Source organism: Hyposmocoma kahamanoa, unplaced genomic scaffold, assembly GCF_003589595.1.
Source record: "Hyposmocoma kahamanoa isolate Upper Pololo Valley unplaced genomic scaffold, ASM358959v1 80, whole genome shotgun sequence".
NCBI lineage: Eukaryota > Metazoa > Arthropoda > Insecta > Lepidoptera > Cosmopterigidae > Hyposmocoma > Hyposmocoma kahamanoa.
Genome location: NW_020654051.1, coordinates 6235969 through 6263513, shown reverse-complemented (window position 1 = coordinate 6263513; position 27545 = coordinate 6235969). Strand labels below are relative to the sequence as shown.

Below are 27545 nucleotides of genomic sequence, written 5' to 3'. Positions count from 1 at the left end.
ATTCAAGTCACGATTTTTATTCATTTGCATTTGCATATAAGTCATGTGATTGTAAAAACTTCTTTTTATTGATTTCGTTTTAAATATATTCAAAGATTCACTTTACTGCAGAGTAAGTTACAATGAGCACCATGTATATGAGACTAGAAAGTTGTGCCAGAGTAAGGTGGCGTTCTGTGGTCTCTGCCTACCCCTCCTGCGGGACAAGTGAGTTATGGCGCAATTTACGAATTTTCTGCAATAACGTAGCGTAGTTGGCTACAATAATATTTACCGTACTATAAATAAGATTTCTTTTTCTATAATACACCAAGTGACAATACAGGTGACATTGTTATTTGACCTTTTTCTATAAAGTCAATGATAAATAATAATAATAATTATACATGTATTTTGGTTTGTCCAATAAAGTATGGGCGACCACCACGACGGCGACGACGACAACGACAACGAACGTTCTCTAAACTCTGAAATGTAGTTGAAGTCAAAAAATGTAAACAAACAACTGTCACTGTCACAGAGTGACATCTCATAGACCATAAACCTTTTTTTCCACGTTCGCTTATTAACAGGTTCCACTGTATTCTGACTAAGAAATTATAATTGAATAATACCCTTTTGGGTTGAACAATTTACAAAATTGTTTAGAAACATTTTGTGTCATAAATATAGTGGTATTTTTTTCTACGGTAAAAAAGTATCTTTTTTTGTTGAAGGACCTGGTTCAACCTCCATTGTAGTTATGTTCACACGAACTCAAGCAAACACAAACGTAACAACAGAGTAAAACCAAAATTAACAAAAAAATAACACAAAACGAAAACTCAACAATAAAAAAACAAAAATTCGACAACACGACGCATACACAGCAAGGGACACATTCGATAACGACAGCCATCAGAAACCGAATGAAGAAAATCGCGGTGATCCACTGCACTGTGGGGATGCAACCCGACGACTTGGTCCGTTATCCATCCTTATGACCAAAAACTGACTTTTCATTTTTCAGTTCATTATAATTTACCACTATTTAACAATTATCCAATTTATTATTTTAATTTTATTATTCTCATCAAAAAAACATTTGATTTAATAAATTATTAAAGTGATAGTATTGTAGCAATTAATTATTCACAATTCTACTTATAAGTATTTGTGTTTATTCAAAACAAATGAAAATAAAAAATCGAATAAACACTAAGGACAGGCCAAGGTTGTTCATTTTTTTTTTTTAATTTATTAAGTCTTTGGCAAAGCCATCAGCCTAAACATGAAGTTTAATTATGTTTCTGTAAATATGGCCGCCACAAAGAGGATAGGCAATTTGAGGCGGCGCGGCGTGCTTAGATTGACTCGGGATTCCTTAAAACGGGCCGATACGGGTATTTTAGTTCGAGATTCGTATAATTTCGCGTTTTAATCTTCGATTAAGGCACAATAGCACTATCCTATTCCACTTTAAACTAGATTTCACAAAATAATTGAAAGTCAAAATAAAAACGACACTTTTCCCTCCAAAAGGTCCAGAGTGAATCGCAAGGTTGTTCATCCCTGAAACATTGCCAATGGGATAAAAAATCTTTCCACGAGAAACAGTTTTTAGAGATTATCTTATTAAATATGGTGTTTTAAATAAAAAATATGATTTGATAATATTTTGTTTGTATATGCACACCATTTTAAGAACAATATAACATATCTAGCATTAATTTTTATCCCTTTTCACTGTTCCACTATTCGTGGAATATTTTTTGTAATGGCATCACTTTTGTTTACATTTTTTGATTTTGATTTCATCTTAGAGTTTAAATTGAAATTTTATAACAAAAAGTTACATACAAATCTTCCTTTCTACGCAAGTTTCCCACAGATAAGTAGGTAGTATTTCTTTAGAATTTAATGACGTAGGTATGTGTTTAGTAGATTTTTTGAAGACGTCCTTGTAAACGGTACGATCATCGAACATCGAAATAACCTCTGACATCAGCTGATTGCAAAGTTTACGCGTCGCAGCCTACAGGCGCAAATAAAAGGTTGAATTTAATGAATGGCTTCAAGATGCACCATTTACCTACGTGAGAACTTGTTATATGATTATTACACGTTTACTATACTTAATAAGACAGACTTATGTTAAATCGCTGAGTTTTAAATAGAATTTTACATGAAACAAAAAGTGTATCAATGCCTCTTATGATGTTGTCTAAGTAAAAAGAGAACAAATCGAGAGCAATTCAAATAATGGGTGATGCTAAATAGTTCAGTGCAATTATAGCGAAAGTTGCTTGCAGAAAAATTTAAAAAAGTGCATTTATAAACGTGCAATAGTTATTGGAAAAGTTTGGCCTGTCAGTTAAGTGTCGGACCCCGTTACGCGTGGCGCACTTCATCTGGGCTTTGTTATATAATACAATATTATAATACAATACATATGTTATATAAATACAATACAATGTATAATCAATAGCTAGATAAGTATTTCGAATGTAAACATACTCACCTAATCATGTAAACACTCACTAAGGAAATGCTAAGGTCCATTTCACAATAGTTAACTAATGATGTATTACTTAACTAATTATGTTTAACTATCTCATCGTTTTTCTACTATATAATCTTAAACCATAAGAACTGTAATTAATTACTATTTCCTAACTCATAGACATCACATCTCTGTAAAATACTTATAATTTAATAAATATATTTTTTTTTTAAAAGTTCTCTCGCTGCTCATTTGGTAACAGCTTGTAATAAAAATGTTTGTTTTAAATTCACACAACTAAGAAGCTGTTTCACTCATCAGGGTAATAAGTGTCCTACTTAACAATCGTAAGAAGGGCTGTGTCTACCCTTGGCGACGGTACTAACTTACATCTTTTCTTATTGTTAAGTTGCACAACATATAATTTTAACGTAGGTTCACTCGTAAATACATCAATGCCGTACTCGCGCGGCATTGAATGTGGTAAGCAGGTAATTAAGCAATAATACCTGGCATTGATTTGTCTTTCAGGCTTAGCTATCGCGGGTGTTCAGCGAAGGTAACATAATTTTATTGGTGAAGAATTTTAATTTAAAGGTGCATTATCAAATGGCTTTAGAATGCAGAATCGTAATTAATGCCGTGGTAGATTCAAGCTTATAATTTCATGTTTTCTAATTAGAGTAATGGCCGCAAATTAATTTTGGTGGTAAATAATAAATTGTACTTAAAATACCAATTGAATTTAATAATATATTACAGATTACGAAATCAATATTTAATTATTTTTTAAATAAAAGTGAATCAAGTTTTATCAAACGTTAACTACAATAGCTAATTAAAGAGCGATATTAATCTTTTAAGTCCGTAATATAAAGTCACTCATTCGTGATCTTCGCAGTTATTTGATAGAAAGTGATTAAGTAAGATGTTACTTAAAACTTGACGTATAAAGATTTCTCCAAAGCTTCTCGGTCTTAAGTAATTGATAGTTATACGACTATTACATTTGGCACGCAAACTGTTGGATTACATCTCGCATCGTTTTGCGTAGAGTACCTACGCACAGGTCAATCAACATATCGTCGCCTTAAAGAGAAAACCTTGCATACGTGATTTCACATAGTTAATTTTTACTGTTTTTTATTATTGAAGAAAACTATGTAGTATAATATATGAAAGAACTATAATTTAACTATAGGAAATGAAACTATTTTTCCGGGCTTAAATCGCGTATATTTGTTTTTTTTCAAACAAACCGACGTTTTGGGCCCTTTACAGGTCCCATGGTCACGGCTGATTTGTTTGAAAAAACAAATATACGCGATTTAAATCCGGAAAAATAGTTTCATTTCCTATGTGTAACAATCGCGAAAACCTAAGAACTCGATATATAATTTAACTAATTAAAATGCTAACTACGAATATTATTGCGTTTACTACATTTTACACCACATTTTTAACTTCGTCCTGAAAAATTACATAGAAATCACATACGAGGTATTCATTCTAAGACGACGATACCGGAAATAATATGGCATTACATTATAAAAAGAACTAATAACATTCAAAAACTTCAAATGTATAGTCGGTTACGGAAGTAAGGTTCGTTTTTAGAATATAAACGTTATAGATATTGTAAGACGCTGCGCTTCTGCTCTTAAGTATATCGAGTTTTTAGATTTTCCGATTGTAACATATCATCGGGAACAGTGGAAGTCCGCATATATAAGTATTGGTACAAGCCGCGTATCTGCATTAAACCAAATATTACACGAGAGGAATTTCACGTTATTATTTTGTTATTTCAATGGCTACGACTTCCATTTCTGGACTGTAAGTATTATTAATTTATGATGTCTACAGACTTGCATAACAATGATTTCCATAAATCACGCTAATTTGTTTGCCACGACATATACGCGAATTTGATTTGGCCACTAAATTACCGAAATGGAAATTCATAATCTAATGCTAAGTTAAGCGTAATTGCACTATACCCAACGATATAGGAAATGAAACTATTTTTTGAGATCTACATATATCGCCGTGATCATGGGACCTGTAAAGGGCCCGAAACGTTAGTTTGTTTGAAATAACAAATATACGCTATTTAGAAAAAAATAGTTTCATTTCATGTTTAAAATTATTTTATTAACCTAATTTAATTGAGAAAGCTACTGCATGTACTATGTATTAACGCGTTTCAAATGTAAGTACAAGTCCGGACGATTCCTCTGTACCGAGGATGATTAAACGTTTTGTGAACTTTTTTGTTAAGATTATTATTATTCGTTTACTTTTTGTTTCGAATGAATGTCAAACGTATCTCGAATACGATTGTTTAGTCACAGTTTAGTTTCGTACCTGGCCATCACCGCTGCCGTTTGGTCGGAACGGAATTTTATTTTGTGCATGGAAAAAAATTGTCGATACTTTTTGCATTCTGTTTTTGCGCACGCCGCGCCGTAGGCATCTATTGTCGACATTTTCGTTCCAAAGATGAGTGATGTCATGGGTATAAAAAAAGTCAGCCACCTGTTTTTTTTTTAATTTTTTACAATATCAGGTGATGGAACGAACGAGTCGTGCGTCCATTTTTTTTCCATCCTCTAAGGTGCGTCCTGATTGACGGTAAGCTACACGGCTGTCCATAACATTGCAGTGCCACTCAGAACTTTAAGGGTCGTATTCTAGAACTCTACTCAATGCTCAAGTCAGGATTTGAGTATGATTTAAAGCACTCAAAATCATACTCAAGTACCTCCCATTAGGGTCGTATTTCCAGTGTTTGTGTTTCCATTGCAATCCTGACTTGAGCATTGAGTAGAGTTCTAGAATACGACCCTCAATCGCAAAGATCTGACACATGGGATTTCACATAAGTTGACAAGTCCCATGTGCCTGTAATTTCATCAGCACCCATACTTACCCTTCAAAACCGTAACACAGTAATGCTGACATTATTGCTTGGCGGCAAAAATAGGTAAGCTGGCAGCACTTCCTTGGACGAACTCTTTCACAAGGAGCTCCATTACTACTAATGGTGAAGTGCGAAGCCGTCAGAAAATTATTGGCAAATTTCAGTCTTTATTGGCAACTATTACAGCCGACTGTGAACTGGGAAGTCATCGAAAATCCACCCAATACTCTTGAAGCGTATAAGTGGAGTTACGACAAAAATATTTATTGGTCCATTAGATACAGAAAAATATAACACACATCCTCTATAATTCTTGTAATTTTATCGACTAATATGGTAGAGTTACAAGAATTAGAGAGGATGTGGTTTATATTTTTCTGTATCTAATGAAGCAATAAACATGTTAGACGTAACTCCACTGATACCATTCTTCCATGCTGCGAAATATCTTTTATGAAAATCTGTTGACGTAAATTTACTGCCAAGCGGTGTGTTTAAAAACGTTTCATTTATTACACTATCGGAAAGGTACGATTCTTCGAAGAAGGCTGGTTTTAGATTGGGTGATTACAAGTTTTAGTACCCATATATGCCATTACATACAGGGGTGCGATTTATAATTAATAATTGGACGTAGTTAAACAAAGAAGATCCAATGTACATCCAGTCACTTTCGAGATATGGCAGTTTGAAGTTGAAAAGTGTTTCACATTCTTGTTTTATTTTCAAAACTCATAATGTCATGGAACTCCAGAGATATTTATTTATGTTTATATGTTAGATTTTTTGCTGATCTAAGAGGTTAGACTAGGAACCGTTCGGTACATGTAACTCATTATTTGATAATTTTGTGGATTGGATCCATTTCGCTTAATTACGTGCAATTATATGTATAGTATTCTCACGCCCCAGGAGTACCATCATCTGTTGCAACCTTAACATTAACATATATGAGATACAGAACATTCTGGTATAAATACATATAATGTACTTACAGGGCCAAGAGACCGTCAAGCTTAAATCCAACAACTACGTTTACGCTAGGAAACTCCAAAGTACAAAATGTCAAGGTTAATGTGCGCTTGACTGTACATAGGTATGCTTTTATGGCATGACTTGGTACATAATCCGACCGATGAAAGACGGGGGCACATTCATTCTCAGGTCCACGAAACATTTTTTTTAATAATAATAACGCACACACTTAGCGCTGCACTAGGGAAACTCTTTGTCCCAGGTGTCATGGACACACACACAGATAACCACAAATACATCCAAACTCACGAGAGAAATAAATGTAGGCCATACAAATATTTCTCCAATTCCTTTTATTGAAACTGGGACCTCTGCGTGGCAGTCCGTCATGGTAACCGTTCGGCCACGGAGGCAGTTAAATAAGAAATCACGATAACCTAAACAATACAAATTACCATAGAAATTAGGCAGTGAACAGTAAATCCGAAAATGACCGTGTCAACATATTAATTACTTGCTTATGAATTTGACATTCCAAACCGTCCCTTTTCACTTTGCACATCATGTTGACGGTGAAAGGTTTACGAGAAAAGTGTGCCATGTGGTGTATGCCTACACTTCATAATGAGTAAGTATCTATAATAGTTATTACCTACGACTTTATTTACTACTGGCGCACGGAAAAACGGATATGACACTCGATCTTTACAGCACCTTAAAACATCGTACACATTTCTCCAATCATATCAAGTGATTGGCAATGAATCTATTTTCTAAATTTAAAATAGCAATTTTTTTCGAACAGACCAACTATTCGAGCTCTACAGGTCCCATGATCAAGGGTGAAACAATTATTTAATTTCCAATATGTATTTGGTAACTCGCCTCTGGCTCGGGCAAAGAAGCCTCGTGACTCGTGAATAATTACTAACTTTCCGCACTTGTATCAAAAATAACTATTTCTGAATCTTCTTTTTCCTATATTTTTCCACATTTTAATTAAACATGTCAAAAGTTGACGACACTAATCTCTATTATGAGAATTTGTGAAAATAAGTCGAGCAGGGTTTAGAAAATTACATTACCAATGTTTATACACTTTTATTTTATAATTCATGTTATATAAAACGTTAAAAAATTATATCTAAACGTATAACATAATATGAGTATTCGAATTATATTTTTCCAATGTTTCTGAAAAATTCCCACTATTTGAAATATTTTCGGAAAATTACCCGACACTATCTATGCTCATCTAACGTGAATTTATTCCCTCAGAGCGGGACGCCCATAAATTTATTGTGTTTTAAAAATAAAACATATTTGTGGTAGAAGTTACGAAATGTTTAACGAATAAAAAAATTTAAAAAATCTAATTTTTTTTAACGCACAAACTCAACATAGCCCCGCACTAGGGAAAACCCTGTGCCACGGGTGCCATGGACACACACAGAGACAACCACACATTACACCCAAACTCACGAGAGAAATAAATGTAGGCCATACTAATATTTCTCCCGGCCCGGGAATCGAACCTGGGACCTCTGTGGGGTAGTCCGGCTTGGTAATCGTTCAACCACGGAGGCAATTAAAATGTTTATTGATCAAGCATTTTAAGAAAGAGCTTATTTTGTGTAGTCTCATAGTCCGGTGTGCTGGCTTTATATATTTTTCGCTTTCGCGCCAATTTCTTTGAATTTATTGTGACGTGTGTCCTGTTTTGTAAAAGCGGGACATTTATAGTATTTTGGAGACAGCGGGACACGGAACTCAAAAACGGGATTGTCCCGCTCAAAGCGGGACGTATAACGTGACCACGTTATTCATACCCAACTTCGCACTACCACTTCAACTAAAGTTATAAAGAGCCGTGGTAAGGGCGGACAATATAGTCGATTCCACAGTACACGCGTGAACACAACTTTTAGGGAATAGTCGTGATTGTTAGTTTAAATACATTATCAATGAAAGTGAAGTGAAATAGAATTCGGATCTTATTTACCGCTGACCACTACCTTGATTTTTTTAAATATTTCAAAGTCAAGTCAAATCTGGTTTTCATTTTATAAATTTCTCTAAAGAACAGGAATTGTTGATTGAAATAATAATTAGCCTTATAGTCATCATAATAATTCCAATGCATTAAATAAATTTTTCATTCACGAATCGATTAACGTAACTACAAAAAAATTTGCATATTGTTAATAGCTGTAGCACCTTTGACTCATCTATAACGTTTCTAAAGATCGTTAACACCCATAAAGTAGTATGTATCGGTGTACAGCATCTCATAGGCGGATTGCGACAACGCATTCCGCGCATGCTCACTGACTAGGAGCGCGCGCGCATGGGGCTACATTCCGACCGAGCTTAGTGGAGTTGCTGCTTCGATGCAACTCATTACTTTAAGTAGGTAGTTGGTAAATACTTGCGAGGTTGTCACCCAAAGTACAGAGTGACTTCGTGTTTCGTCATTTCAGCCTCATTTCGATGGACATCCACTACATATATGTATATACTCTACATTCACTACATATATAAGCCTCATTGATACAAAATTCGAATAAACACATAGAAAAATTCCTTCGGTTGGCCTCAAACCAGCGCCTGTCACCTCGACGTGTCTAGTAAGATATTTTGGTTCGACCCGTAACTCAGTGGGCAGCGCGACAGGCACGTTGATACTGTGGCGGGCGAAACCATTAAAATAACGCGGTTTTCACGCCTTTTTGTCTTTGTTTTTTCTTCTCTTTGACAGATAGATATTCGCAGGAGAGAAATGTAGTGATAATTACAAGTTGTTAAAATAAAAGTAATGTAAAAGTAAGTCTATTATTTTTATGAGTATCAGCATAAACCCATAATACGACAGAAGTTGGTTCGAATCCAGTAGGATCGAAGGAATTTTTGTTGTTTGTTTGACCTTTAATATAGCTTTTCGCATAACATTTTGCATTGTAATTGTAACTTTGAATTGAGAATTTAAGATAAACAATTTTAATTATTGAGGTAAGAAACGTAATTTTATAATTTAATAATTTATTTATTCATAAATTTTTATAGCGAGTCTAAGAGGCTTTTGCGATTGTTACGCATTGGACCCATGGTCACGGTTGACTAATTAGTTGGTTTTTTGAAAAAAATAAAAATAAAAAAAATTAAAAATATAGTTATATTTTCCATATTTATTTTATTTTTATTGTCTTTTAATAATAATCTTACACGCAAATGGTCAATTATTAGATAATTTTTTGTTGTTCTATAAATGTAAAAAAAATGGTTCGATACAACGTCGACCTTGCGAGGTAAAATCGTTATACAAAAACGAAACGAAATTCTGTCATTTGCAAATCATAGCATAGAAACAATCGAGTTGTAAAGAGCTATATTTGCCGCCATCACTGCACCGACCGACTCGACTGTGAACGATAAGTAGGAGTTAGGACGTTCATAGGCATTCCTTGCGGAACGTCTGCTTCTAACGGGTTTTTATAATAAATTAACTATTAGTTACACTGTAATTAATATTCATAATAAAAATCTTTTTTCTAAAAATTATCTTTCTATGAATTGTTCATTTATTTACTCACTCACTGTACTCGTGAATGAATGAATGAATAAATAAACGCCTATTTGTCTAAAAGGTGCTTTACAAAAGGTGGTAAGGTACATAAATATAGTAAGGAATGCTTGATTCAAATTGGCATGTAAATACTTATTTTTTGTACTTTTTACGAACTATACATATAATTTAAAAGCAATTAATTACAACAATATATATTATACAAGAAGAGGTAACAATAAAAACTATTATGAAAAAAAGTAAAAATTTTGGATCAAGTAAGTTATGTGTAGAAATTTTTTTATGTAAGAAATATTAACAGATTTTTATCTCTTAGCCATGACCAGGATACTTTTAAGTAGAATATTACTTAAAGTCAAGTAAAAAATCATTGATTCCGTATGTAAAATAAATTTACACTGGAAAACGTCATTTTTGAAGGTGCTGCTCCGTCCCTGTGGTGACTTCCTTATGAAGAACGGGCAAGAAACTCTAGGGGTTGCTCTTTTCAAACAAACCTATGGAATACATTTTGAATCAAATTTGAGAGGAATCTAGAGCCATGTCGTCTTTCCACACATCTTTATCTGTCTTCAATTTTGTAATATGACTTTTCAATTCAAATACTTTTAGATAGATAGATAGATAAACACTTTATTGCTCACACACAAGAACAAGAATAGTACATAAACAACTTAAAACTAATGTGGGCCAAGGCGGTCTTATCGCTAAGAGCGGTCTCTTCCAGACAACCTTAGAGTTAGAGGAAAGCTAATCGGAGCGGGAGACGTACTGTGCCAATTTTACAAATATAAAAAAAAAAAAAAAGAAAAAAAAATTAAATTGTATAAATTAAAAAATTATAATAATATTTATACTTTTAAATTATAATAATAATACTTTTAATGTGAGTTTTAAACGTAGGAAATAATATTAATATATGCTCCGGAACTTATTTGTAAAAACGTATACAGTTCCCCATGAAAGAATCGTTTGCCTTAATTAATTTAACGAAGAATCAAACCAGTAAATTGGAATCAAATAAGAAAGAGACTTCACTGAATTACAAATAGCAAGAGTAACAGGAGTACGAAGCTGGCAGTACACTCATACCGGGACCAGCTGGGAGTCCAACCAAATATCGAAGAAAGAATAACACGTTTTACCCGATAACTCACCGAGTACGTCGTTTGTTGAATGAATATTGTCTTATAAGATAGCACAGTCAATATTCTTTTTTCCATTTGGGAAGATGTAAACACTCGGCGACTGGACCCGTAGCTCAGTTGGGAAGAGCAATGCTACAGTGCAGCATGGACGAGCGTTCATGTCCCACCGGGTCGACGAAAAATTTTTCTGTCATGTTACATAATCGTAGTAAAACTAGTGTAGTTATTTCACAAAAAACCTCAATAAATACATTTGATCGAAAGGCGACATTTGCGTTAGTTATGATAGCTGTAAAGGTATCGGCTGCGGTGAGGTTATTCAAAAATCTCTCACTAGATGTCACTAGCGGTGACGAATCCCAAAAGCCAGTACAAAGAAAGATGTATAACAAAAACACATATCAGAATTTCGACGGCTCGGTAAATGGACCCGTAACTCAGTTGGTAAGAGCAATGCTACGGTGCAGCATGGACGTGGATTCTAGCCCCACCGGGTCGACGAAAAGTTTTTCTGCATGTTCAATCTTTGTGTTTATAATAAAACTAGCGGTGTTATTTCACAAAAAAATGTCAATAAGTAAGATTTAAACAGTTTTTAATATTTCTTTATAGATTGCGAACTATTGTATTCAGCGTACGGTATGAGTGGACGTCTGATGGAGCGGACAATAGGTCCAATGCGAAATGGCAACTGGTGGCCGCCAGCCATCAATACGCATCGCGTCAATAGCTTCCCTAATGGGTTTGCGATTATCCTCGCAGGTGATTGGTCTCTGCTTTTACGGCATTGTATACGAGGAACTGTTGTTTCGTACCAACCAACCAACAAATTTAAAGATACATCAGACTCTGTTATTTTTCTAAACATTAATGGCTTTTCCCCCGCAGTACTCTTAACACAAAGTAGACAATACAATTGCATTTACTCTTACGCCTTCGACTTCGACTTCAAAAAAGAGGAAGTTCTCAATTCGAATGAGGGTACCTCAGTACCATTTAAATTTGAAGACAATATTCCAAAATCAAAGTCAAATAATCTATTTTTCATAAGTAAGCAAATTACACTTGAAATCGTCATACTGATTGAACTCTACTGCTCATTCGCAAGGCTTCCCCTGAGAAGAATGAGCGAGAAACTCTAGGGGTTGCTCTTTGTAAAGATACACATTATATACCTGAAAGAGCTAAACGGGTCACTACCACGGATTTTTGTCATCGAAGTACGCAGAAGTTGTATAATAACCTTTAGCATAAAGTTTTTGTTTCACGATAGTTTTAAACCTCGTAAATGGCAAATTCTGAATAATAATAGGAATCTTATTATAGAAGCGTATACATTTTGAGACTTTATGAAGACGACTGTCAAGAGCAGCTGGTTTATTTTTATTTCTCGTATTATATCTGTCACTAATTTGCATAAAAAATATTTTTCTTAACATAAATAACATTTTCATAAATGTACTGTGACGCTGGTGTAAGAATGTTAATCTCTTTAAACTTAACTCTCACAGACACTCTGGGGTCCAGATTGTAAATTGCCCTAACCGCACGTTTCTGCAGGACAAACCTCTAAGGGTGGTAAACTAGGGGATGAATCCGGTTTCGCGCTCTTTTCGGTAGCCGATTTCAATTTGTTTGTTGTTTGTCGAGGTTGTTTTTTTAGTACTCCGCACTGATTTTATTTATTTATTTATTTATTTATATTGAAAATATATAGTGCAGCAACAAACGGAATGGCATAAATTCCTTGGACTATCTATCAGTATCAGAGTAAGAAAATTAAATCTACAACACCCAGAATATAGCAAATTTGAAAAGGATCGTCAAGCGTGCATAGTAAATAAATATCTATATTAATTGCTGAACTTCCTCTTAAAGAACAGATGCTCCGCGTCATTGGAAAGTGTCTAGTATATCACCGATATTCTGTAATATTGGTAGGTAGTGAAAAGCACTGTGGTACAGCGGAACCATGACAGTATAAAGAAAGCTGTTTTCATACAAGTTTTTGTCACAGAACTTTGCCAGCGTAAGTAGGTAGGTAGTTTTACTCTATACACATAGTAGTACGTGTGTGGTATATATAATACGTGTGTGTTTTCCGCCTTAGAGCTTGTTTCCCCTACAGTTTACTTGACAAGCGTTAGATATCCAGGCCGTATCGGAATGTGTGTCGCCGATAGCACCATTCCCCCACGTGCGACTCGTGCTTTCTAGCATAAAGATGCAACTTCGGCCTGTCCGTACGTGTACGTGCCAAGGGTTCAAATTGAAGTGTCAAATTTTAATAATATCCCAGAATCTTACGTACTTTTATTTGATCTAAAATCTAATATAATAATAGTTAGCCTACATACCTACTCGTATGTATAGATTTTTTATTTATTTACCATTATAAAGCATAATACACAACAACGTTTCTAATCGCATTTTAAATCACAAAGGGTCGTCGTAATGCGAACTGTATCCGCACAATATATATGTTCAATTAGCTAACAGAAAAGCAATAATGTTTAAGTACTTAATTTGTATGTATAATCAATCATTAACTACAATGAAATTGGATAAATACATTTATAAATAATATAATGTATCGCAATTGTCTAAGTTGTTTACAAAATAGTATTTAAGTTTATTTCTCATGTTAGTGGTTGTTAAGGCATTACGTAATTCCAGCGGTAACTCGTTTCTAGTCCCACTGCGGGAGGGCTTGGTCTGTAGTTCCCACGCGGTCACAATTCGGATTGCGAAATTCACACACATCATTAAATTTCTTTGCAGATATGCAGGTTTCCTCTGGATGGTTCCCTTCACCGAAAAGCTCATGGTAAATTTCAAATATCGTACATAATTTCCTAAAACTCAAAGGTGCAAGTCGGGTGCGAATCCACGCCCTCTGCTTGAGAGGCGGTAGGTCAAACCATTGGGCTACTAGCGCTGAATATCTAATTCCATGGATGTCGTCGTCGATTGTCGTAACTTAGTAATAAGGAATTAAGAACATCAATCACTTTCGAGGACTTGAAGTGATAACACGGTTGGCTACTAGTAGGATACCCATAGTATACTATACCTATTGGTGTTAAGTAATATCAGCATCAATGGAGACATAGGTAAGTATCGGCGTAGGTTCACATGCTGCGGTAGCATCGGCGCGAGCGCAGCGACTCGAGACGGGCAGTCACCGGCCACCAGCCACCGCGCCCCGCGGTCAAGGTGCCCGGTTTCGCAACTGCCTAACAAGTAGTTCATTTGGTAGGGTACAATACTTTTGATAATTTATTACATTATTACGTTTAGGCATCAACATAAGCTTACGGTAAACTTTTATCAGATGCTATGCTTTCCAAGGGTTTGTGGCGATGTGACCTCCTTACATCGTCATCCCACCTTTTTATCGCCTTTTCTCCGGTTTCTGGCTACTCGTTTTTAAATTTTGAATCGTTCTTTAATAATTTCTTTGCCTCGTCATTCTAATTTTATATCGTTCCATCGACTCTCCCTACCCGATCGCGGCAGCGAATACGTCTTCTCGTTAATTTTTTGAACCGTTAAAAAAATCGCTTGTGCAATAAACATTTTAAAGATCACAAATTTTAATAAAACGGGAATAACATTTATAAAACTGGATTTATTACCATTTTCTTTACCCTTTCGTATTTTGAACTTTAAACTCCCTAGCGAGAGTATGGAGGCTGCGGAGGCTACTACACTCTCCTGGCTACATTACAATCCTACTGAACATTCCAAGCGGTACCAACAGCGGTACACGCTCTTCAGGTTCATTTCTACAGGGACTTTTTTAAAAGAAGACAAAGAGTACGAACGGGAAGCAATTCTCATTTAATATTAATAGTATGATGATAAAATACCCATTACGCACAACACAGTTCCACAATGTTACTAGAAACCTGTCCTCAATACTCAAGCCTTAGAGAATACTCACATGTTATACCCCATCACCTGAACGACAGTCCATAATCATTACTACAGAGGTCGCCGTTACCAGACAGTTAGCTTTGTCCACCACAACTGTTGTTTCTAGACGTTTGTAATAGGCAGTAATAAGGTAGAAATTGTACAGCTACACCCAGCCACACAATGCAATATCTAATACTGTCACTAATCGACATTGTTCTGAACATAGAGTTTTGATTATAATCGATAAATAAATAAAAAGATAGAAATTAATAAGTAACGTTGTATGTTTTAGCTATATAGGGCGTAATAGTTAAGTGTGTCCAGACGATTATTCCAGTATATATACGAGATATCAAAAAGCTTTAAACTGATATCGAAAGTACGTTACCTAATTAGTAAATTGACATCAATAACTTTCTAAAAATAATACTAGAAATATTCAAAATTTTAACATTAAACGCTCCCATACATTTAAAATGACATTCACAAGGAGGCTTTAATTGACCTACTTCAAGAGGTAACAATAAATGTGTAAACTTAAGTTTACACTTATTGTTACCTCGTATAATAGGTCAAGTAAAGATACACATAACAAAACTGCTATAAATAAAGTAATAAAACTATCTTGTAATTTAATAAAAATGAAATGGCATAGTCAATTACTTGGCCAAGTGTGAGTTGTCCATAAAAATTAATAAAACTGGTCAATTTTTTTTTATTTTCAGGTTAGTATCATTTTCTTGAATGGGACGAAAAAAATCGGAACAGCTGAAGTTGGTCAAATTTAATAAAAAGTTATTTCATTCAAAATGAACAACATTTTATTGAATTTGTCCAACTTCTGCTGTCCTGATTCTTTTCTTCTAATGCAATAAAATAATTCTTAAAAGGTGTCTTAGGAGTCTCAGCATTAAAAAAAAGTTTGAATGAATTTTATTCATTTATATGGACAACTCACACTTGACCAAATAATTGACTATGCCATTATATTTTTATTAAATTGAAAGATACTCTTATTACTTTATTTATAGCAGTATTATTATGTGTAAACTTATTGTTACCTCTTAAAGTAGGTCACCTAAAGCCTCCCTACGAATGTCATATTAAATGTATGGGAGTGTGTAACGTTAAAATTTTGGATACTTCTAGTTTTAATGTTAAAAAGTTATTGATGTCGATTTACTCTTTAGTTAACGTACTTTCGATATCAGTGTAAAGCTTTTTGATATCTTTTATGTTTATGTAATAATCGCCTGGGCACAATTAACGGTTACACCCTGCATAAAAATAAACCTCTAATGAAAAGTGTAGAAATACCATTTTTTTTTCATATGTCATCAAATCATCGTTTCCATCATCATCGCTAAGTAAGTGTTTTTTAAGTCCTAGATTTTCGAGTGTAATAAATCATGAACGAAAACATTCACATTAATTTCATACGCGGGTTGCCATGCCGGTGCTGAGACAAGTTGTTGCGGTGTGTGAAATTGTCAAAGTATTTTTTATATCGTAAATTGTATTATTGGCATCGCAATGCTTTTCTTAATATTTATGAATACATTATTATTAATTTGCATTTGTAAAGATGAGAAGGTAACGTGTCGATAAATCATAATTCAACAGTAAAGTTTATTTCCATGATGAACTTTTTCTGAGTCAAACGTTCGGAACGAAGTGCCACAACAATACGGATTAAAATTACGGATAGAATAACTTAACAACACTTGTGGAACAAATCTGAAGACTTCATTAAGAAATTGACAGGAAAAATCCGAGTAAAAACCGTTCAATGAAAAAGAAAGAAAGTCGACAGACAGGTGGTTGCGCGGGCGTCGCGTCGGTCGAAACGGCAGTATATGCCGACGATCTCTCGCTGCCCCTAATTGCTACACACACGCACCGGACAGACGTCTTTTGCTGCGATGGGTGTGGCTCACACCTTGAAACGTATTGTTAAGAGTCGACTTTGAGAAGAGTCTCCGCTCAAATTAAAATTTTTCCCGTACTAAATTGATTCTACTGCGCGGGTCGAGCGGTGTCCCTGACACTGGTTTTATTTCAGATTTTTTTTATTAACGAAATTAAAGCCGTTTGAAAAATGTATATCGCATACTTTACGTGTTCTATTTAGTTCAGTTGATATAAAAAAAATCGTTGGTACATGTAAAGTAGCTATTGAACACAGATTTTCTTGAAAAATTTGTAGGTAATGTTGAGTTTTTTTATAGTGAAAATTTTTAGGAATACTGTTTTCACGCCGCATACTAATCATCAATCATCCTCAATTGTACTGTATATTTTTTCCAAAATGATTGATTCAACGCTGTCTGTTTGAGGTTGTATCGACACTTAAGGAAAATTATGATCTTTCCGTTGCGAAGTACGCTACTTTTATATCTTCAGTGTTTTTTTTTTTTTCGATTTTAGTCATGGCTGACTTTTTAAGTCATTTATTTACAACAAACATGTCCAAGTGCTAGTATTACCTTAGAAAAAGACGATGTCGTACCATTACATTAGTGCAATTTACATATAGATGAAAAGTTGCAATATTTATTTCTTTTCCATTTAAGCCATTCGTAACCTTAGTATAAGAAAGCCACGTGTGATCATAGGTACCTAAAATGTGCTTTTATCGCATGGAAGACGTAAAATAATACGCGTATTCACATAGTTCATTTTTATTGATTTTTGTTGGACGAAAACTTATAAACTTTTTAGGAAATGAAACTATTTTTCCGGATTTAAATCGCATATATTTGTTTTTCAAATAAACCGACGTTTCGGGCCCTTTACAGGTCCCATGGTCACGGTTGACCGAGGTGGTACAGTCTTCAACCAGTTATGTCTAATATTGATGCAAACCACCCACCCACCAGTTTTTCACACAATGTGTGTAGGTAACAATCGCGAAAACCTAAGAACTCGTTATAAACTTTTTGCTTAAATATAATATTATCATCGTAATATAGTGTCTGAAGAGGTATGATTTAACTAATTAAAATTCTAAACATTATTGCGTTTACTACATTTTACACCACATTTTTATCTTGGCCCTGAAAAATTACATAGAAATAACTAACATACGAGGTTTTCTCTCTAAGACGACAATATGTGAAATTTTGCAAATCTCGTATTTAAGCAAAAGTTATCAACTAGTCTCGTTCGCTTCTTTAAACCTCTCTAGCGAAAATTGTTATTTTTACAGATTTGGCTTTATTACACCAAAAGTGCAAATTTGTGACACGTGATGCCACCATCGTCATAATATGTATAATATAGGGAAATGGTTACGCAGTTAGCGACCAGCGCCAGTTAGAAAGTCCGCCAATGCACATCTGTTGTAATTCTCTCAATTACGACTAGTTCTTGTCATACAATCAAGATATCGTAGTGTTTATGACACAATTTTTAAACAATTTGACTTATTATAGTTTCGCTTTATTGGCGTTTCTCTCGTTCTAGTAAAACAAATAATACTCAAACTACTTGAGGGATCTGAACATGAGCCTGTGATGTAACTGTCATAGTACAATACAAACGCTTGTGTATCAAGTTGTGTGGTAAGAGAAACATCAATGTAAAGGTCAGTTGCTCAACAAAGGTACTGTTACCCAGATAATGTGTCGAGAAATTGGGCAATTCGTCATGCGAGCGGTATCGGAGGCGCGGCCACTTTCTTTGAGAGGCAGCTCTCTTTGACGACGCGACTTCGCGTCTGCCGTTCGCGGAAGCGCGTGAAACTCACGGATATTACAAACCTGCAACCAATGGAAATGAAGTGAAATTGATCCGCCATTATCAAGTTTGATGTTCTATAAATTTTATTAGATACTTACAATTTTAATACTCTCTTGGTATTCAAGATTAGCATGCGACGTGGTTACAGTTTGCTTTCTCCTGGCCTTCGTTTTACGAGGCGGCAAAATTATTCAAATTAACGATTATACAATTATTTACATTTTACAGCAAAGGTGTGATAGATTTCATATATCGTCTATTATTTACGGTTTGATACTTCAATTGACGTAGTATCTAAAAGAGGCGGGATCATCGTTTCAAAATGTTGATTGTTTTGTTTGTATTATAGATCTCATCACCGAGTGTTCTTTTGTAACATTTTCTCGGACATATAGAAGTTTTCACGAGAACTGTGTGAAATTGAATAACGGAATATTTTCATAAAGCACTTTATTTTCATTATAAACACAACGCGAAATTATGAACGTATTAAGTGACAGTGTGTTAGATAAACATCATTGTCGTAGCTTTCTTTTAGGGAAATCTGAACAATGCGTAATAAGGAACTAAGTTTTGTTCTCTTATGGGATTTTGTTTATGTAACTGTAGGTTTTGCTGTTACTTGTAGAATAAGCATATTTTTTAAACGACCTCGGTGGCCAGACGATTTGCACAATTTAGGAAATTAACTTTAATAACAATAATAATTGATTCTTAGTGTGCCCCGGAGTGAATTCCGTTGCAATGGTACTCATAGTAAGAATAATGTGGGTGAAGGGTGCGCTAGCAATTGTTTGACGATCTCAGTTCCTGGCCGAGTGACTTGCACATCGGTTTTCATGGAGTACCCATCTCTGAGATCTTGGGTTCGATCTCCGACTGGGTCAATGTAGAAACTAATTTTTCTATATAGTCTCTGGTCTGGGTGTTTGTGGTACCGTGTCGTTGTTTCCTATTTCCATAACACATGTGGTGTAGTTACTTACCTTGGGATCAGGGCAACGTATGTTATGTTGTCTAATATTATATTTAAAAGAAAGATGACCGCCAAAATAGATCTCGATTAGATGAACTATTTGTTAATTTAATTCTGATGCAATATTTTATTTTTATTTCCTTTTTATCCTCATTAATTTTATTGTATTGATTGGACTGCTTACTGTTTTAATTTTATTTCACAGTTTTATATAAATTATTATTAATTTACAAATTTCCTATGATATTGAACTATTAATATTCGCTTTAATTTTTGAAAAATTTTATACGCAATAAATTCAATAATATAATGTTAATTATGAACTAATGAATTAGTGGAAACTACGTAAATAATAACAAAAAATAATTTTTAAACATAACGAATAATATTTAAGGACCCCGTATAATTAATATCGAGGGGTAAAGGAGGGACGAAAAAGATACTCATTGTAAAGGAATTCCGTAGTTTGACACCAGATAATCACTATTTGTCTGTAAATAATCGGGTTTCTTTCTGTATTAATTGTAAATATTTTATTTCTTTATGACGATAACTCTGGGAAAATAATTAATATGTGAAGCAACAACAGTTTCGCATAGACAATTAGTCTATCATACCTATTCTCACACTTAGCTTGACCCTGTCCCGAATATGTTATTTTGAATGTTTATGCGGTGTTCGTAAAGAGCGCTAAACAGTTTTGCAAGTCTTCGTGAGTCGACTGTTTCAGTGTTTTCAACATTGTTCTGTTCGAGCATGACACACTGACATTTCTATCTATATACTGTAGAAAGATGCGATAAATGTAAAACTAACAAAGCTGTTGTGCCTGTAAAGAAACAACATGGGCCTAGAATAGCTCCTTGACAAACACCTACATGTTTCATTTGGGCGCAACGCCAACATGAAAAGTGATCACTAATTTATTCAACGCGATTAACCAAGCCTTTTGTTAACGTCAATTGATTTAATAAGAATTATTTAGCATTGAATACTGTCATCCCGTTAGACCGTACAAATATCGTATACAAAAACCATTCTCACGCTTTTCTATTCTACGCTTACATAACCACCAATTACTTAACGCACAAAAACTATTACACTGTGATTTCTGAACGCATCACTTTTAACAGAGTTTAGATACAAAGCAAAAACACGACGTTTTTTCAACTCTAATGACCGTGCGGCCCCGCCTTAATAAAGTTACTCTAAAGAATCGTCAATTAGTCATTGTCTCTGATTGACTGCTAAAGAGAACGCTGCCAGTTTATCGAGGTCTTCCCCGTGCAGCGTTACGCATCAACAGCCAGGAATCATAATGAGGACTCGATGACCTACGACAGCTCTGATTACATTAGTTACTATACTGTTACCGCAATCCTTACCAGCTAACTAATAGGGATTACTTTCGCGAGTACATCCTGTATTACATTTACGGAGTGCAGTGCGGCATTTGACTTTTAATGCGCTATTGTGATTGTTAAAATTATCGTACATGTTCATCCCACATTCTATTGTTTCGTTCAAATGAATTTATTAAACACAAGTTGAATCATTGCGAAAATAATACAACGAATTGCCTTTCACGTTTGTGGAAAACGGGACAACTAAATGAAAACAGTGCTACCGTAAGCCGATTATACTAATCAGTCGTAGGTACTTTCAATCTGAAATAACCAAACGCACTATAAACTCTATTGTTCTATTATGACTCAATTAGAACTTGCGTTATTCATAAACGTTGGTAGCACCACGACAGCTGGTACTAGAAAATAATTTGTTTTAAAACAGGTTATTTGTTAAAATAACCACCTGGTAAAATAATTCTGAAAATAAAATCCGAAATAAAAACACGAAACTGGATTTCATCATGTTATATTGCTACAAAACGCCGGTGCTATTGATAATGAGACTTTAAATCATATTCTTGTTCGACGTGTATAAGAGTTTTACCTAAGACCTGCAGATTCTTGTTAGAGTTTGAACCCAGAAGCAGGTATAATTTTGCGACAATTCTAAAATGACCTTCTTTTCTCAATTCTTCTTTCATCAGATTTATCACAAAACTTAATTACGTCTATAGCGATACTCTTACACGTTAGTTTATTACAATTGTCCCCAATGTGGCAACTGATACTGGTCGCAAATTAACCGGCTGAGTTATGAAATTTGTCAGCGTATCCAGTTACTCGGTAGGACCGGTTATCGACTCACTACCAGTAAGTTCATTGGTATTTGATTGGGTAATAATTTGTTTGGTTTTATTTGGTGGTTGTTCTGCAACTTGTTTGATAAGTCCAAATCAAAAGAAACCTACCTCGAGCAATGTTTCTTTTAATCAGTGTGTAACTGCTGCTATAACACGGTACGAGATTGTATCAGTGTAAATAGTGCCTTTGTATGGTGTCACTTCTTCTTTATCGGTCTTCAACTTCGGCCCAATCGGTTCCCACTAGTCTTCCGTCCATTTTGGCTAGCATCTGGCGTCTGATCACTCTCGCTAACGTTAGCCCTAATTAACCCTCGGAATTTCCTAAGAAGAAAAAGAAGTCTTGCAACCTATAGCCTCGCAAGCGAGCCGAAACGGGGCGCACGGCACTCTGCGACAAATGCTAGCAATTGTTTGCTAACCAGCGATTTTCCACTGCGTGCGCGCATTGTTCCCCCAAATTGTTTTATTAATCCGTTTTGCAATTGTAAATGTTGTGGATATTTCAGAGACTTGGAAGTCAAGGTTAGTGTCATTTGAAATAAGTTTTGATTTTCTATTGACAAACCCTGTGTTTAGTTAAAAAAAAAATTAATCGATTTAGCAACTTCTTTGAACATTTCAATCGTGTTAGCACTTAGCGAGTTTACTTTGAATCGATTTGTCTTTTTTATTAGGTACATGTCATTGACTTACAAATAAATGGACGACGGGTCTAATACAAAAACCACGAAAAAAATGTCCCAAGTCAACCTATTCGAAATTTAAATTGTAATGTCATCGCAGTATCGCGCTGCCAGTCGAACAAATGAAGACTAAAGCGGGGTTTGGCGCTCTGTGTACGATTTTAGCGCCTTACAAGTGCGGACACTTTTTAGCGCGGACCCGACGTCCATATAATTGTAAGTCAATGGTACATTGTATTCTTTTTGTTGCATGTTTTTTTTTAAATTCATCCTGCAATAACTTTACACGAAGCGGACTATGAGTGGAAGATCATATTATACTAAAGTGCCTTTGATAGATTTGCCAGATTATTGGAGACCGACATCCATATTTATTTTTCACTCGCCATAGTAAACAAAAATATTCGCATACATTGTGTTATATTACATAGAGCAGAATGACCGCTTAACTTTGATTATCAAATTAATATTAACATAACAATGTTTCCATGACCGCTAGAATTGCAAAAGATTTAAAATTGTTACTAAGTAATTCCTTTTTCGCTTTTTTTCTATTATTTATGACACATGATTTTCAATGCTTTTTGACAGAAACAGACTAGAAGTATTAAAATCCTTAAACGAGCACAATTTCTAGACGCTATCGCATTGAATCACGATAGGTCTACAGCGATTGTCCATTGTTTTCAAATTGTTCCACCACAGTGATCGACTCGATTAGACTAGTTGATATGATGACAAATGTTTTAATAATGTTCAATTTGAGTTTGAATTTTTTTCTTTTACTAAAACTAAATTTTTCTTATTAACCAGTATTTAATATATAATAATAATATAATAATAATAACACACACACTCAACATAGCCACCGTGCAACGTGCCATGGACACACACATAGACAACCACAAATTACACCCGAACTCACGAGAGAACTAAATATAGGCCATATAAATATTTCTCCCGGCCCGAGAATAGAACCTGGGATCTCTGCGTCGCAGTCCGGCATGGTAACCGTACGGCCACGGAGGCAGTTAAATATAAAATTGAAATAAACAATATTTATCTACTTGCACTTCGTCCTCGACTCATGTAAACAAACTATTACAGATTATCACCTCATGGCTCAAGTCATTTCATTGTGGCATGGGACACCTACTCTACTCGTATAACCAATATGATATTCGTAATCTTGTTTTTCCTGCAGCATTGAATATACATTTGTTTGTATATAATACGGATAGATAATGAAAGTCCTTACTACCTCTTAACCAGTGATTCAAATGATGCTTATATTTAAAATATCTAAGTTGTGGTGTTAAATTGGATGCATATTTTACTTATACACTCATCGAGTACAGGGTCAAGTGCACGTCAAGCTTGACACTTAAGACTTAAATCCAACTCTATGCCGCCTCTTGACTGTACCTTCCCAGTTGGGAAGTTCCCTGTAACATGTTCGATGTTCTTAGTCAAGGGTTGGATATTGTTGTAATCCTGTATAATGTTTCTAAAATACAAATATCCTTTATTGCCACAATGACACTTTTTGACATAAATAACATGTTAAGCTAAAACATAAACATCCAATAAACGGTACGCCAAACATGTCAGAGGGCAAAATCTGTCGTAGAATGCAGATTAGGGCAGTTTATGTCGCCTACGTTTCAAAGGTCATTTGTTCGATTTTTGAGCGCAAATACCGGTACCTATTTCCAGTGCGATCATTCGTTTATATTTTTCGAGGGCTGGTTTCATGCAGTTCCACTCCTCTGGTGTAAATTTTACCAATACATTTCTACTACAGTGCGCATGGTCGTTTCTTGAGAATTGACATAATAGTCAATTACAATCTTTTATAAAAAAAAACGTACCTCAAAACTTCGTGCAATTCATATTACATCTATTTGCCAAGTTTTATTGAAATACGTTACCGGAAAGTGCGCGAAACCGATTTCATCCCCTAGTTTGACACCCTTACAGGTGGAATATTTTCTTCAAATTTAAATGGGACCAATACCGGACTATCCTCTTTTCAACAAAAAAGGAATGATCAAAATCGGTTCACATAGCGTAACGAGCGTAATTGCGTAACACAAAAAAAAAAATACTTTCGAATTGAGAACCTCCTCCCTTTTTTGAAGTCGGTAAAAATTACACATTAGCAATTGTTTTATACCGTGGTATACAATGTTACCACTACTCTTAGTAATATGAATAACATCGATAATGCTTTCACAGCACTAAGGTAGTGCGAAATTGGACATTAGCCCCCAGAACTTTCGTTTCTTATTTCCGTAACCCATTCCCTATATATTCAATGGCAGACAAATGCAAACGACATTAATTGCAGAATCGAAGCAAAAGTAGAGTACAAGAGCCAGTATGCAGATTCACAAATTCGGCCATTACGTAAGACAAACTATTAAATTTCCCCCGTAATAATTGACTAAAGGGGAAGAGTCTACATATGTTCGTTTAGTTAGAAGCTGTACCCAAACCCTTCCAATTAACTTCTCATTCAATACTCGCGTATCTTGAGGTTTAGTTTCTTCATCATTTTCATCTGCTCCTGCCAGTTGATAAGACCTGATTAGTCGGAACGTTCAATCGCTCTCAGATATAAAATGCCATTTTTCAAATGATTTTTTTTTCCGACAGAACACAAGACAACAATATTTTAACAAGTGATCTAAACGATGATCTGAGTGTTAAAAGGGAGCGCAAGTGCGTTGGCGGTTCGTAGTAATATGCTTTCCCGCAGGTTTGCTCGATCCTCCTACGAAATTAAAATAACGCTTTTTAAAGCTTATAATCAATCTTTTTACTCGAGCAGCTTGTGGGTTGGGTATACAAAACGCACTTTTAACGCCCTGCGCGTGCAATATAATAATGCATTTAGAATGCTGATGGGACTGCCAAGCTGGTGTAGTGCATCGGGTATGTTCGCGGTGGTTCACACGGACAGCTTCCAGGCCATCATGCGCAAAAAGATTGTCTCGCTGATGAATCGCGTGAGGCTCAGTACTAACAGCACTCTAAATGCTATAGCGGGAAGGTATGATTGTCCTATCCTGAAACATTGGATAGCGCAAGTTAAGGACGTAGACCAGTTTGAAATATAATTAAGTTGCACTGATTATTACTAAACCTGATATAAGTTATTTCACTAACATACTATGGATACTTTATGGTCCGAAATAAATTATTATTATTATTATTTAAAGGGTGAATTGACCATGACGGCTGACCACAGCGAAAATTCTACAGTCATCCACAGAAATTCCTGAACTTCTTTGGGCGAATGCAACGGTTTGGAACGAGCGTCTAGCTCTTTCCTCCTCCGTTGCGTTCGTGTGGAAATACTAGCTATCTAGTTTTTATACCGCAAGGCAGTTCCATGTGGTCATCGTCTGTGCAATCTTTAATTTTAACCATAGCGACATTCTTTTTCCGGTCGTTGTCTTTGTTAAAGATTTTATAGCCCTTAGTTCTACATATGTGTAAGAAATAAATAAATAAATAAATTATAGACTCTATCGCTATCTAGTACTTGAGTTAATAGACAACGTTCATGGTGTCGTATAAAGTTTCCTGGAAATTTTCGAAAGTAGTGCACTTTATTGGTGTACCGAAACAGGGCATATAAAATTTGCTTACAATGTATTTTTCGTTTTCAATCCAGTTGTACATTCTGGGGAGCATTGAGCTAAAGTAAACTATTTGTCATAAGAAACAAGGTAGCAGGATTTATTTTCAGTGTATTCAGACTTATTTGCGCAGCTGTAAAATATTCTGCAGCAGCTTTTAGTTCCCAGAATTGTCACATGTATCTGCACTGGGACACGGGGCCCCCGCCGTCACTCGTTTGTTTAATCAGTATAATGTGGTATTGGGCCTCGTGTTTTTCAGCAACATTATAATATGAATTCATTACTCCCTCATTAAATAGATAAATCTTCAGATATTCGACAATAGTCGCCTTGTTAACCAATGAACCTGTCGCGTCAATACAGAATCGCATGTACCTCTGTTTTAAATGTATGCTTGCAGACATTGTTTTAGTGAGGGTATAATAGTGTACGCATGCAAGGGTATGTACACATTATGTGCCGACGCTGCCATATCAGTGTTGTCCTTTTAGTTGCTGATGTAATACCGGGGTGACTGTCCTTAATCAAGATTTGGATATTATAATTGTAATCCAATTTAGCTTTACTTGAAACCCGAACTTGGGGTCTACTGTCGATCTCCGTCCGAAACAATTACTGTCAAATAAGTAATATTCGACAAAATTAAAAGACAATTGTCAAGTATGAAGCGTCATTCGCATCACGCGTCTTTTCATTTGGTCAAGTATTGCTTATTTGGCAGTAATTGTTTCGGACGGAGATCGAGAGTAGACCCCCTGAACCTGAATTCATGGTTTACATCGTCTATGTGCCAGCGGTCGTACGTCCGTTTTTTTTTTTCAATGGCAACAGTGGTTTGTCATTGAGAGATGTCCAGTTTTTCGTATTTGTTCCTTATATTCGGTGCTCTTCGTGTTAAATTTTGCGGACTTAGAAGTTTAGTGTAATAAAATCAGTGTGTGAAATTATCAAGATAATTATTTTGTTTCATAATTATGATAATGATTTGACAAAATTTGGATAATAACTATTTGGGCTGATGTTTCGTTCTGACAATTAGAAGTTAATATAATAAAATAAGTGTTTGAAATTATCAAGATAGTATAGTGTCATACTTATCATGATAATGATTTGATCAAAATCGGATAGTAATTATTTGTGCTGATTCTTAGTCCTGACTGACGTGTCTGAGGTGGCTAAAGATTTGCTCGATTTTTTGACGATCGACATGTGTGATCAAACAAAACGAGTAGGTAAATTTGTAAGCAACAA

The 27545-nt window shown here is 35.1% G+C and overlaps 1 protein-coding gene across 2 annotated transcripts in view; it reads left to right on the top strand.

The window, feature by feature from the left end:
• Nucleotides 1-27545, top strand: part of LOC113233833 (unconventional myosin-XV) — a 164701-nt gene that overhangs the window by 919 nt on the left and 136237 nt on the right. The window lies entirely within an intron of this gene.